Here is a 14,956-nt window from a genome sequence, read left to right on the forward strand (position 1 = left end):
GTAGACAATGTGTAAAATAGACCTTGGGTATTTTGCCATGGTTTGTAGTATATGCATTGGTGTTCGCTGCCAACTTTCCATTCTTTTTACCAAAGAAGTTGCCTAAATTGTTAATGCAGAATATTTTAAACATAGAATGTCATCCAAACCTATTTTTCCCTAATATACTTTTTTAAAGGGGAAAAGGTCAGAATATTCCAATCAATTGACGTACTAGATCTAATTTATGCACCGAAGCTCTCAAAACTGTGCGTCATCTGACCATTTTCCATTTGTTGCTAATGAGATTAGTGATAGATTTCTTACTGAATTTATAATCCATATTACAAGTAAAGAGAGAAACAGATTATGGAAGACCAGTAGCTGTTGCAGTATTTTGTTTGTGAAGGGCCAGTTATGGACACCTGGAAATGGAATTGGAAAGACTCTCCAGGAAAACAGAGACAAATCATTAACCCTTTCCATCTTGTAAGAATAAAGAGTAACTTGAGACTGGTAACCTAGAACTATTTTAAGGAATATGGACTGCTTTTTGAGGACATAGCTAGTGCCATCTTTCCAGAGTAGAATATTGGCCTTGCAGAAATGATGGGCAAAATGCTAAAAACGGATTTTCACCACTCGCTGCTATTCCAAATGAGATGCTACGTTTCCAAAGAGTCTTCCATGGAAAGAAAAAGTAAGTTAGTGAAAATAAGAATTTCCATGTGTCTATGAAAGAACAACATGTTCTTGCCAGTAGGACTGGTAAAAGTCCCCCTCCTCAAAAATATTAAATAAAATAAAAGGATAACAACAACACTTTTTAAAAAGAGGAAAAATTTTTGAAAATATGTTTAAAAGGAAAACAACCGACACCGAACCCCCTGAAAACTGGAATACCAGGCTTAGTTCTGTTTGAAAAATCTAAACGAATCCAGGCCCTTTTTTCAGATGCATTTAAGGTTTTGTGTTTGTTGATCTGGTTTTTGTTTGTTTGTTTTGTTTTGTTTCCATTTGTATCTGTTGCTTACAATACAATAAACATTGACAAACTTTGAAAAACACCCCTACTTTTCACACAAATGGAGTATGCCACCATTTTAACATCAAAGAGTATCAGTGCTGCCCAGTCTAAGAATCCAAGGAACATTGATTCAAACATTTCTCCTTCTGCAACCTATTCCTGTTGGTCATTTATCACTGTGAATAGAAGGGAGGAGTATCTAATGACATGTCAGCAGAAAGGCATGAATTATATAATTCCATCTTCTTTTACTCGGTTTTTAATAGGTTGGTAGCTTCTATTAGGTACCTGGGTAACATCAGAAGAGGAGTTTTCTGTAGATTTCTTGTTTTCCCTCCTCTGTAACCTACAGAGGGTGGGACTGGTTGGCCTCAGTGGTCCTCTCCAGCTTTAGTTTTTGATCTAAGATGCTGTCTTAGAGATGAGGATCAACTCTGTAATGAAGCTGGGGTAAGTTCTCGCTTCTTTACACCACATCTACTCAGTTCTAATTCCAGAATTGTGTTCCTTTCTAAAGATTTCAGAGATAGACTCTTTAAAGGTGACATAACTAGGAGCTAAGGGAATCAAGAAAGGAATGAGATTATGAAGGTTGAATTCCTGTTTCGGCTATCCATACCCTTGGTAAATTACTGCATTTCTCGGAATCTCCACTGTAGGGGTGGGAGTGATCATCTCATAAAGCTAGGCTCAGGAATAATGTGTTAACATATGCAAGTACTTACAGAAATGCCTGATGGGAAAGTAAGTGCTCTATAAGTGTTTGCTATTATTATCGTCCCCTCTTAATTAAACAACTCAAGGTAGTTGCTGATGGTAAACATTTGTATTTAATACTGTTCCTAACGTACTAATCAATTTATTAGAACTTAACATTTACTCAAAAGTTAAAAATAAAACACTGGTAATGAGATTATCATAATTTGCAAATGATAGAGTTGTCTATTTTGAAAACCTAAGAGGCACAAATCTTCAACGATCATAAACACTAACACATTTTTTAAAAGTTATCATAGCTTTTCTGCAGAATAATAATAAATATTATTATTTGGAAAAATAATGGGAACAAAATCTCACTCACAATGGGAGCAAGGTATAAAATAGGAATAAATGTAACAAATTTCAATTTAACAAATGAAAAAATATCTACTGAGGAACAAGACAGAACACAATGAAAAAAGATAGAAAGGCATACTCTGATTATAGATTGGAAAACAGTTCTCTATATTTTAATATACATCAGTCATACCACTAAATAACCCTATCTATTTAAGATATGTGAATTTTATTATATATAAATTATGCCTTCATAAAAAATTCTCCTCATCTGTTTTCAAATTGATAGAATAATTCTGAAATTCACCTATGAAAATAAATATTTGAAAAAATACAACAGAGGAATAAATTGAGATGCATTATCCTATTAAATAAGAAACTGCAGGGCAGCCTTAGTGGCGTAGTGGTTTAGCGCCGCCTTCAGCCCAGGGCGTGATCCTGGAGAGCCCGGATCGAGTCCCACGTCGGGCTCCCTGCGTGGAGCCTGCTTCTCCCTCTACCTGTGTCTCTGCCTTGCTCTCTCTGTATTTCTCATGAATAAATAAATAAGATATTTTAAATAAATAAATAAATAAGAAACTACTGTACATTTGGAACCCAAAGGGATATTCGATTTAATGGTAAAGAATGGGTAGTTCATTAATAGATCCAACATTGTAGCCAGCCTCCAAGATAGCCCCTAGATACTTCTTGTCTCCTGATATTCATTCATGTCCTTATTCTTCCCTTCAAACATTGAATAGTGCTGACCTACCCTACAATAGGATATTGTAGAAATAAATATACTTGGCTTTTGATGAAAGGCAGTGTGCCTTTTGTCTTATTCCCTTTTGCATCACCTGCTTTGGGAGAAGTCAACTACTATGTTCTGAGGGTATACAAGAAACCCCAAAGGAAAAGTCCATATTACAAAGAACTGAGGCTTCTTGAAACAGTCAGAAGCTACTTACAAGCAATTTGTATGAACCATCTTGGAAGTAAATCTTCCAACCTCAGTTCAAGCCTGGAGATGATGATAGCTCTGGTAACATGTTGACTGTAACCTCTGTAAACCTCTTTAAAGACTCCAAGCCAGAATCACTCAGGTTAGCTGCACTCAAATTCTTGAACAATAGAAACTCTGGGACAGCAAAGATTTATCATTGTTTTGAGCCATTAAGTTTCGAAGTAATTTATTATAAAGTAATAGGTAACTAATACACCCAGATATATAAGGATAAATTATCATATGGCTTGCACTTTGATGGGAATAGAGAGGCTATCCAATAATCATATCTTATTAAAAACGAATATACATAACACAGATGTGAATCTTGAGAAGAAATATGAAACCATCAAAGTATTTAAAAATAACATATTAGGATGCATAACCCTGGATTTGAGGACTTTATTATAAGCATTACATTGAAAACAAATCTCAAAAAGAATCATATTAATAGATTTATAATCATAACATGTAAACTATTTTGCATTAAATAGTACACAAGCAAAATGAGAAAAGAAACATGTATCTGGCAGAAAGGTTATTCATATACATAAACACAAATTCAAAATTTAAAAAAAATTAACTTATAATGTAACATTAGATGAAAAAGGTATACATCTGGGCAGCCCAGGTGGCTCAGCTGTTTAGTGCCGCCTTCAGCCCAGGGCGTGATCCTGGAGTCCTGGGATCGAGTCCCACGTCAGGCTCCCTGCATGGAGCCTGCTTCTCTCTCTGCCTGTGTCTCTGCCTCTCTCTCTGTGTGTCTCTCATGGATAAATAATAAAATCTTAAAAAAGAAAAGGAAAAGAAAAGAAAGAAAGAAAGAAAAGAAAAGAAAAGAAAAGAAAAGAAAAGAAAAGAAAAGAAAAGAAAAAGGTATACATCAAACCAACTGGGGTTTATCCCAAGAATAAGTGGATGATTTGCATTAGAAAATACATTTTTGTTTGTTTACTTTTTTGTTTGTTTATTTTGTTTTGTTTTTTCTTTTAGAAAATACATTTTTTTAAATTATGATCTCAAACTAGGAATAGAAGCCCAATGTGGGACTTGATCCCAGGATCCTGTGAGTGTGACCTCAGCCAAAGGCGCATACTTAACCTACTGAGCCACCCAGGTGCTCCAGCTTTTATTTTATTTTTTATTTATTTTTTTTAAAGATTTTTTTTTTTTTGTTTATTTATGATAGTCACAGAGAGAGAGAGAGAGAGAAGCAGAGACACAGGCTGAGGGAGAAGCAGGCTCCATGCACCGGGAGCCCAACGTGGGATTCGATCCCGGGTCTCCAGGATTGCGCCCTGGGCCAAAGGCAGGCGCCAAACCGCTGCGCCACCCAGGGATCCCCGGCGCTCCAGCTTTTAGTAGCTGAATTTTTAAAAGTACAGGACAGTTACAGACTCATGTGAAAAAATTCTAAGATCACTTTCGGATCCAAAGTTAGGTATTCCTTTAAAACATTAATCTCCTCTTAGCATTCAACATCTAATTTTCTCAAGGATTTAGGAAAATGATTGTCCAAGGATGGACAGAAAGGTTTTAGTTCTCATCCATCTTTATAGTTCTTGGAATGATTACTCTCTCCAAATAATGGTCACCTATGTTTTGAGACTACTGTTTACATATGACAAACTTATCGTGTTCTCTTTTCCTAACACCAATTGTTGAAGGTAGCATATCATTTCATTTTATAAGTTGGGTGTCATTAGCTAGTCCTGCAAAGAACTTCCTGAATCACAGTAATAACATGATTCATGCCAGAGAGAGTGTATTTTATGGATGTGTTGGGAAATTTTAAAGTTTGAAAAATCAATGATTGTTGAAATGAAGAGCCGTGTTGATAAAAATGCTGGCATGACTTGTGTTTGTTTTTCTAAAAAGCTCTGGTAGTCACAGATCACAAATTAAAATATCATACTATCTTTTAAAATGCTAAATGAAAGAAGCCTGATGCATTTTTGAAAGTAATTCTGGAAGTGTAAGTACCTTTTAAAAATAAATTTAAACACATTTTACTTCTTGGGACTATTTCTCATGTCATCTAAAATAGACAATGAAAATTGGACTCCCCTCAGGCCAATAAATAAAATAAAATCTTTTAGGATTCTTTAGCTTTTGAATGGGATGGATTAAAATGGAACTATCTGGGTAAGACATAAAAGTCAAAATTTGGTTAATATATGTTCAGATTTTTTTTTTTTCACTTTAATCAGGCTTGATGTTTCCTGCTTCCAGGACAAGCATCCAAACTCTAAAATTCCAGGGAGAGACTATTTAGCAGAATGTCTGGCCTCTTCCGTAAATGAAAAGACAGGTAATATTCATAAAAGAACACTTCTATGAAATTTCCATCATCGAGTTCCAGCTAAAGCAGCTTAGATGAGTGTCTATTAGTCTGCATTTTCCCCCATGGTGGTAAGTGAGAATGGGGTGGCCCCTGGAACTATTCAGGACAAATAGTTTTCCTCTCCTCTCCATTAGCTGCCAGTTCTTTCCTTCCATCAGGATTCCATCAACATATTTTCAACAAAACATGACATTAAAGGCGTGATTGTGATTCCCCTCATTCTGGTCTATAATCTCATTCGACTTTCCTCAACACAGTACTCTGAGGTTTGTTTTTATTCATTTGAACATTTGTGACAATGTGTCCTAAAAATTGTCCTGGGCATTTTTCTTTCCAAGCCTTAAACCTTATCAGGTTGAAATGAAAAGGGATCAAAAAGTCTTTAATTTTGTTTTATATGCACTAGGAGGAAAATAGATGGTTTCACTGGTAAGAACAGATGCTTCACTGTTTTCTGACTATCGAGGCAACTCTTTGTTTTGTGTTCTAAATAGTAAAGGTAGAAAAAAATCCTTACATATATCAGGCTAATATTTATTTTAAAGGAAAGTGCTGTTTTGGGGAACGATGCCTGTTTACATCAGTCGGAGATGGTATTAGTACAGGCACTGTGTGTTTCTCAAACACGAGATACACTCTTGTCTAGGGGTACAAAGGCTTCATCATAAAACCTTGGTTAGAACTGGACAATTGCACAGCTTTGCTTTTGTCTGACTCCATTCTAATCTGTTGACTTTTAAAATTGAATGAGAGACGTTTCCTGAGAGGAGGGCATGAAAGCCTCAGAACACAATGAGGAGATAGCATGACTCACCTTGGAGTACCTGCCTTCCAGGTGCTCGCTGCCTGATTATTCTTATTCCAGGTGAAGAGTTCAACTGGTAGGGGCCCTGATTCCTAAAAGTAATAATAGATGAAGTTCAGAGAAAGAAAATCCTACAAAGGAAAGGATAAGTGAGTTAGGAAAAGAAAAAAAAAAAAAGAAAGAAAAAGAAATGGAAATTGAAAGAATAAAATGAATAAGGAAAGTTTACATTCAAACTAGAGAATTGTGCAGTGCCCATTAAAAAGAGGATAGTAAGATAACCCAAGGAGTGGATTGGTTATTTTGATTGTATCTTCTAAAACTCTTAGGCAGAGAGTTATTTTTGAAGATAATAATCCAAATCTCACAGGACCATTACTCTGGGGGCGGGGGTGGGGTGAGGTGCTTTGGCATTTCATTAAGCTTAAAATACTGTTGTGAATCGAATTTGGGGAGATGAAATGGAAGCTTAAAGGAGAAAGCCAGGCCTTAGTCAAGCATGTGAAACAGGTGATGTGTCTCTTCAGAACCCAGCTAGCAAATGCTGAAGATTTACTGCTGGTGGGTCCTCTCTTGGTCTGTCCTCCCTCTTCCCACTAAACTCCTAACCCAGTTTGGGGTCTGTTAGTTACATTGCCTAGTCTGAGTCCTCTTGCTGCCACCAGTGTTGAGGTGAGAGATACCCATTTCCTAAGGCATCCCATTTGTCCAACGGCATGTAAATCTTCAGACTTTATGCCGGTCACTCTGTGCTTCCCAGTTGCAAACCACCCATAGGCAACACATCTCATGCATGGTACACATGCTGCTTCTTTCAGTGTTAGTATTTTGGATATAATATATAGTCTTTGAGGTTTAGATTTTCAAGGTAGGTATCTCAGACTCAGATAAAGTAAAGGAAGCATTTAGGTTTTTTAAGATAAAAAGCTCCTTGTTTGGGCACTCATGCCAATGAATTAGGCAGCTATCTACAGAAAGGAAATAAACTCAAGTGGTTGAAAGTAGGGTTTCCATAGCGAATGTTCCTGCATTGGTCTGCTTCACAACTTTGTGGCTGACAGATTTCAGCCAGGTTCCTTAACTTCATCTGAAAAATAGAAATAATTGCAGCTACTTCATGGACTATTGTGAGTCTACAATTGAGGTAATGATACAGATAAAATACCTGCTAGGGTTTCCAGCATGCGTTGAGCATTCACTCTGGCATGTAGTAAGCTACTAATATTTGTCTGTGGTGGCAGTGGTTACCATACTCCTGATGAGAAAGAGTGGTGCTGAGTGGAGAGACCTGTTGATAGGTTCATGGCAAGGAGGAAGATGAAACCACGCGTATCAGCAGCGCTCTGGCAGGGAACTGAAAACACAATTAATTCAAATGGTTAATTGGAGAGAGTTCAATGAAGGGAATATTTGCTGAGGTAGGGCAGGATTAACAGAATCATAAAGGGATGGCACCGTGCCCAGAACTACCTTCTGAGGCTCACCAGTCCAGACATAAATCCTCTAAACCTGGAAGAGAGAAGGAGAAAATTGGGTTACTAGAACCCAGAGAGAGTTGCAGATGTTGACGAGGAGTCACCCTGCAAAAGCCATAGTGGAAAAGTGACAGCCCCACAAGAAAGTGACAGAAGGCTACATGCCCACTTTCTGTGCCTCTGATGATAACTCTCACTGGAAGAGCACAGCCAGAGGCCAGAAGAAAGATCCTAGGCTTTGTAGTTCCTACAGTGAAGCTCCCTTGATGGAAAGCAAGCCTGAGAATAAATCTGGAAGGGCAGAGAGTAATGCTAGTGGACCAGAACACCAGATTTACAATTTATTTTTCATGAACTTCGATTCTTGCCAGTATTATGAAAGTAGGATTTAGCACTTGTTATTTAAAGAACCTCTAAAGTTGCTTTGTGGGGCCCTGGAGCTTTGTGGATTGGAGCTTGGATCTTTGACTTACAGCTATATCGTAATACTGATATCTCAGAATCCCTGGGAGCATAACCTTGAAATACTTAGATTCTGCTTTTAAACAGTAAAAAGCCCAGTTTTCTGTCAAACAGGACATCACTAATTTAGATATAGTTCCTAACAAGCAGAGTTTCTGTCAATAGGTTAATTTAATTAAATTATCAAATTTGAAAGTTTATATCAATAAAGTGAAAACCAGATAAAATACATAAATCCAATTTATTTCTTGGACATGTGGACATTGTTTGAACTGTGGTTCCCGTAGAATAAGCCACTACTATGATTCCAAGACTGTACCCCCTTTCAAACAAAGCTCTCAATTCTGCTTATTGTGTTATTTGAAAATAAAGGGGGGATTACAAAATAAATTTGGAGGTTTTGCTACTAACTGTATGATGAATATTGTGCAAGCATTTTTTTTTTTTGTGCAAGCATTTTTAATCCACTTTGGCTGCTTGGACTTTCACGTTGGAGTCTAACGGTAGAATTAATTTGGGATAAATGCTGACTAGTGTTTAACATTTGCATTTTAAGTTGTCTCTTCCTGAATCATTATAAATTATTGCAAACTGACTTAAAATGTTAAAGCTAGTATATTCATTACACTGAACAACTCATTAAGAAGATTCCAAGATATTGGAAGCCTTTTTTGCTCCAAAATTTCTTGGAATGAGATAGCATGTCTGAATGATAAACATCTGGAGGACGGGATCTTTTTAGGTAGCACAGACCTCTGCATATAGTACTTCTAAAATAATTGTCAGCTCAGTGGACTTTAGGGTAGATGTAGAATAAAAGTGAAATTCACAACTATTAATACTAGTAAATATTTGCTCTGTAATAGAAGTAATATACTTCTAACCATGCATACATATCTATAGTGGTTAAGTATGTCAAAGTCAAAGTATGGTTAAATTCACATGTCAAATATTCCAAATAACATGTATAACGTCAACATCCAAAACTGTCATTCAAACCATGTCCCATTAAAAGCAAAAAATAAACAGTTCAAAGAGAAGATCAGGAAGTATTTGACATAATGATTGTATCATAATAAAATATTTATGATACTCTCTTCATCCAGGAAACTATTTGATACCATCATGGAGTGAATAAAGTTGGAAGCAAGGAAAGAGTATTGACGTCAACACTTATTATATTAGTGAAACAAATAGTGAGAGAATGTTTAGAGAATCCCGTGACAATGAAACAAGTGAATATTCACTTTGAACTAACACATCAGGAACATTTAGATGCATTTAAAAAAACAGTGGATTTGATAATAGGAAATCAGGCTATTAGCTTTATGTTTTTATTGGAAAAGTAATCTTAAATGTTATTGATTAATTTAAAAAAATTATAAATTGCATAATTTTTAACTACTCTCCACCCATAATACTGCTTCTCTTTAGCAATATCACCGATATTAATACAATATTATTAGATCTTTTATTTCACTTGTCCATTTATAGGTGTGTGATGGAGGCCAACACAAACATTAACAGAAAGAACAATGAAAAAGATGCTAGGAGTCAAAGAAAACTCTGCCCTCCTTATTTTTGAGCTAGCAAAGGCAAAGAAAAAGTACTAACTCAATTAGTTAAAAACAGAGAGAACAGACAAGGAATTCAGCAATATGTAACTCTAAGTAGATATCATCAATATCAAGATTATCTCATTTAATTCCAATCAGTGTCCCAGTTCTTATGACATTTCCCTTCCTGGGAAATGGCAGTTATCTTGGCATTGCAGCTGTCAGGAGCGCATACTGTTTTTTACTCTCTAGTTTCTTGCTTTCAGGAACTGGATGAAAAAGTCAGTACTCCAAAAGAGCCAAGGGCTGGAAAGCCATCTTTCTTGTCGATCTTCCCTATCTAGATGCAACATATACTATAAGTGATAAAATTTGTTTTAGCATGATGGATTCTAAATTCTTTTTAATTCCCCTGGACTGTCATGAAAAACAGAAATATTCTCCAAGACCGAAGATTTCTAATCCTTGGCGGTTAGGTACAGGACATATCTTACAGAAAGCAAGAGACCTGCTTATGTTTAATGTCTGGATCCCACCATTTGAAATGCACTCCTTTGGGTTATTAAGGAAATACATGGATTTTCCAGCTTCTTCCCCTCCTCCCCTCAGTGAATGTGCCTTTTAGGAGAAGTTTCCACAAAACCAAATAGATTTTGCTAAGACATGAGAGGAGAGTAAGGCATAATCCTGAATGAGCCAGGCTAGAGAGGGACACACAGTTCGAGGTTTCTGGGTAGCAAAAATGACAACTTAAGAATCCCAGTAACAAAGGGGAAAGAAGAGATCTCTTAAGTGAAAGAGTCAGTGATAAAATCTCAAGGTTAAAAATAATTTTAAAAGGGTATACTGTGAAAGAGGACTTAAGAACAGAAATTATGGGCAGCCCAGGTGGCTCAGAGGTTTAGCACCACCTTCAGCCCAGCATGTGATCCTGGAGTCCTGAGATCGAGTCCCACGTCAGGCTTCCTGCATGGAGCCTGCTTCTCCCTCTGCCTGGGTCTCTGTCTCTCTCTCTCTCTCTGTGTCTCTTATGAATAAATAAATAAAATCTTAAAAAAAGAACAGAAATTATACAAGCATAACTTCTATTTGTTGAATTAAAAGCAAACATGCAGTAGGTTTCCGGAAGAATGCTACAGTAGTGATGTAGGGTTTTCATCTCCTTGAATCTCTTTCTCCAATCCAAGTACTAACCAGGCCTGAATCCCTTTCTATAAATAAGCAGAGCAGCAATGGTAGCAAGACTACTAAGTTATTGAGAAAATGATATCTGAGCAAAAACATAAAGAACATGAAGGAATTAGTTACATGAGTATCAGAGAAAAGTGTAATCCAGGCAGAGAAAAGACACTTCCAGGAGGCTCTATGGCTGGAGGGAGCCTTGTGTGTTCAAGGACGAGCTCGGGGAACAGGAACAGGGTGGCTAGTGCAGAGGAAATCAGGAGTGGCAGGAGAGGAAGTCAAAGCTGAGGTGGGGAGGTCACTCATCCAGGATTTCACCTTCTACTCTGCATGATGTGAAGATTCATTGGAAGGTTTTAAGCACTGGAGTGGTGAACTATGTTTAATAGCTCCCTCCCTCTGCCATAATAAGACATATTCGTAGGAACTCTTCCCAAAAAAGCTAAGAAAAAGGACATAGAAAAAGGATGGGATGGGAGTACCTGGGTTGCTCAGTGGTTGAGCATCTGCTTTTGGCTCAGGTCTTGATCCCAAGGTCCTGGGATCGAGTTCCACATCAGGTTCCCCACAGGGAGCCTGCTTCTTCCTCTGCCTATGTCTCTGCCTCTCTGTGTCTCTCATGAATAAATAAATAAAATCTTAAAAAGGAAAAAAAGAAAAAGGATGGGATAATACATGCTAAATTCTTTACAGTAGGACTTAAGGGTACCGAAAAAGGTAAATTCATGTTTTTTTCCTTCTTTCTACATCTCTGATTGATTTATTTTACTTCTTATGAGAATGTATTACTTTTGTTTTATATATATATAACATATATGTTATATATATATATGTTATATATATATATTATATATATAAGATTTTGTATCCTATCCCAAGTCAGTCATCTTATTCTTCAACAGCTTTTGTTCTTAAGCAAGTTTTCCTCATTGTAGTTTGAAATATTTTCTTATAACTTCTCTCCAACCTGTCCTAGTTTTAATTGTTAGGAGGTAAAGAGACTGGGCTTAATAATTCTCCAAGACATCTCATCAGCTTGCTGCAGAGAGGTGTTGGAGAAGCCTATAGAACATTCTACAAATTTCACAACTTAACCAAAGGCTGGCCCCCCATAGTGGGCAGAAGTAAACAAGACAGTAAGAGGAGGAAATAAGCGATGGAGGAAGTGTGGTGGGAACACGCACTTCTCTGGGTTATAAAAAGAAACTTGGCATCAAACGTTGGGCAATCTTCTAAAATCATAGGTAAGTGACCCAGGAAAACGATTGAGAAATGTGAGGTCCTAGCCTGCTGCGGAAGGCAGCACCAATGAAGAACGATTGAGAAATACAGTCTGGAGAGGACTTAACACCCTCTTATTGGTTTCAAAGTGGACTGCTTCTGTTACCAGAATTATTTTTAGAAATGTTATCTCATATTTTCCATGCTTGCATTATTTCTTTCCCTTCTAATTTTACACCTGACTGCCCTGAGTAGGGGTGTGTGCAGGATGGGGAGGGGGTCAGAGGAGGAAATGGTAGTTTAAAAACACAAAGGAATACAAATCTCTTAGACTCAAGTATAAAAAGCCAACGTTTCTCTTCCCACAAAATCATTCTGCTGCAATTAAACCAACTTACGGGACTCTCTCGACAATTAGAAAAGCACTTAATAGATCGCAAACTGTTATAGAAGGGTTGGTTAATTAAAAATAAGGGAATGTAATATTCATCAATAAGTACAAGACTCATTCATCCTGCTTGCTGAGAAGAACCTAGGAGGCGAGACATGGAGAAGAAAACATGAGACTGCCTTTTCCCTATAAAGCCTGTTTCCTCTAAATGAGAGGCTGTGCCCCTCACCGAACCGAAGGTATCCTATCACCTTAAGGAATGCTCTTTATAATAAAAATTGTGATTAAGAAAGCATTTATTTTCCAGCTAATATAAGGCATGGGACTAAAGGTACATAGACTAGAAAATGTTTTTCTGTTCTACAGAAGTCTGTCATATCAGAACACATGTAAACATAAAACATGCATTACCAAATCGACAAGGGCCAACCAGTCCAGTAAAAGCTCAAAGGCTGGTGCAAAGCAGAACGATCAGAACACAATGCCACTGAGATAAGCACCGTAGGTAGAGAGAGACCGTGGAAGTTAAAAACAAGTTCATTTCTCAAGAAGGACAACTCTTTGCTTATCAAAAAGTCACTTTTTTTTCCCCCAAGCAAACCTGAAACCCAGAAGAAACACAAGCAAAAAGTCTGATACGATATTTCAGCAAGTATTATAAACACTATAAGAATACTATAATATAATAATACTATAATATAATAATATATAGAAGGTATATAATATAATAATACTATCATATACTAATAATAACCACAATTTTTGGTTAAGCTCTTTCTAATTTCCAGGAAAAAGGCTACCTATCCAATGTGCTTAAGTGAATTAGTTCACTCAACAAACCAATTTAATTTGTCAGAGATTACAATGCCTGAAGAGGAGCTGGTCCTCCAACAAAGTCGGGTTGCCTCTACCACTCAAGCTTTGCCATCAGCAGTTTCCAAACTGGCTGTGCACATCTCTGTGGACATATAAAATGACCTGCTGGGGTATAAGCAGAAAATCTGAAAGAGGTTCATTTCAATTTTTGTGTTTTGTTCTTTAAAAATTGTTTTTGTATAGGATATACAATATGAATAATATAGTAAGCTTATATAGTATATAAATACGAAAATTTACATATACTGTGGGTTGTGCTTAAAATATGTAATGATAGGAATGTGCAATCTAAAAAGTTTGGAAAAGAATGCTCAAACTATTAAGCCATATGGTCCCCAGATTCAGACCAACCAAAAAATATATATATATAAATTTCTTTCAAAAATTTATTTCAGCACATTTTTATCAATTTTGTTAAGCCAAATAAAAATCTCCAAGTGAAATTCAATTCTATTGCACACTCTAGAAAAATTGTTAGAAAATCTGCTATTGTAGTAGCTGAAGACCGTAGATTATAGATTGCGAATTGTAGGGTAGGGTTGCAATTTATAAGGGAAAAGGGACTTCTGGAGGCAAAATAATATTGTCTAGACATTTGAACTGATACAGATCAAGATACTGTAAAAGCCCGTTATAAATAGCAAATATTAAATCTTTAAAATAGTCCATTTGGGTCCAGTTAATATTTATTTCTCTTCATTATAACATGATACATCAGGCATTAGGCAAAATGAGAAGACTTCTTTGTAATGAAATGTCCTCCTTTGCTTAGTATTTTCTGTTTAAGGAATTGATTTGAACAATGCATATAAGAAAGATATCTATCACCATGGCTAAATATATAAATGAAAAGGCACAATATTAATAGTTTTTATTATGATACTGTAATAGTTTTCCATTACTGGTGTAACAGATCACCAAAAATTTAGTGGCTCAAAACAATATAAATTTGATAATCTTATGTTTCTGGAGATCAGAAGTCCTAAATGGGCTTTATAGGCTAACATCAAGGTAGCTGCAAGCTGCATTCCTTCTAGAGACTCTAGGGGAGAATATGTTTCCTTAACTCTTCCAGCTTCTAGAAGTCCCCTGCATTTCCTGGTTCATGATCCATAGCCAAAGGAAATCACTTCAATCTGCTTCTGTCACCATATCACCTTCTCTTACTCTGACTCTAGAACCTGCCTCTTACATCCAGGTCATCTGGATAATCTAGGATAATCATCCTGTCTCAAGATCCTGACTTAATCCCATCTGCAAAGTTCCTTTTCCTTGTAAGGTAATATATTCGCCAGTTCCAGAGAATAGGGTATGGCATCCTCAGGAAGCCCTATTCAGCTGCACAGTTTGCCACCTGGTTCCCAAAGATTCACGTCCATTTCACACGCACAATATATTCATCTCACCACAGGATCCCCCCAACTGTCAACCCATTAGAGCATCAGCTCAAATCCCAAATCTCATCTAAGTCTTATCAGCTCCAAAGTCCCAAATCTCATCATCTAAATCATCTAAATTAGGCATAGATGAGGCTCTGGGTCTAATCCATCATGGAGCAAAATCCCTCTCAATCTGTTGGGCCTGTGAAAGTAAAAAA

At 36.7% G+C, this 14,956-nt stretch overlaps 1 long non-coding RNA gene across 1 annotated transcript in view; it reads left to right on the forward strand.

The window, feature by feature from the left end:
* LOC112653002 (uncharacterized) overlaps nt 1–5,592 on the forward strand; it is a 39,756-nt gene extending 34,164 nt beyond the window's left edge. Inside the window, exon 4 of the long non-coding RNA XR_007413175.1 lies at nt 5,258–5,592. This is a non-coding gene — a long non-coding RNA (uncharacterized LOC112653002). The remainder of the gene's footprint in view (nt 1–5,257) is intronic.
* The last annotated feature ends 9,364 nt before the right edge of the window (nt 5,593–14,956 follow it).

Source organism: Canis lupus, chromosome 9, assembly GCF_003254725.2.
Source record: "Canis lupus dingo isolate Sandy chromosome 9, ASM325472v2, whole genome shotgun sequence".
NCBI lineage: Eukaryota > Metazoa > Chordata > Mammalia > Carnivora > Canidae > Canis > Canis lupus.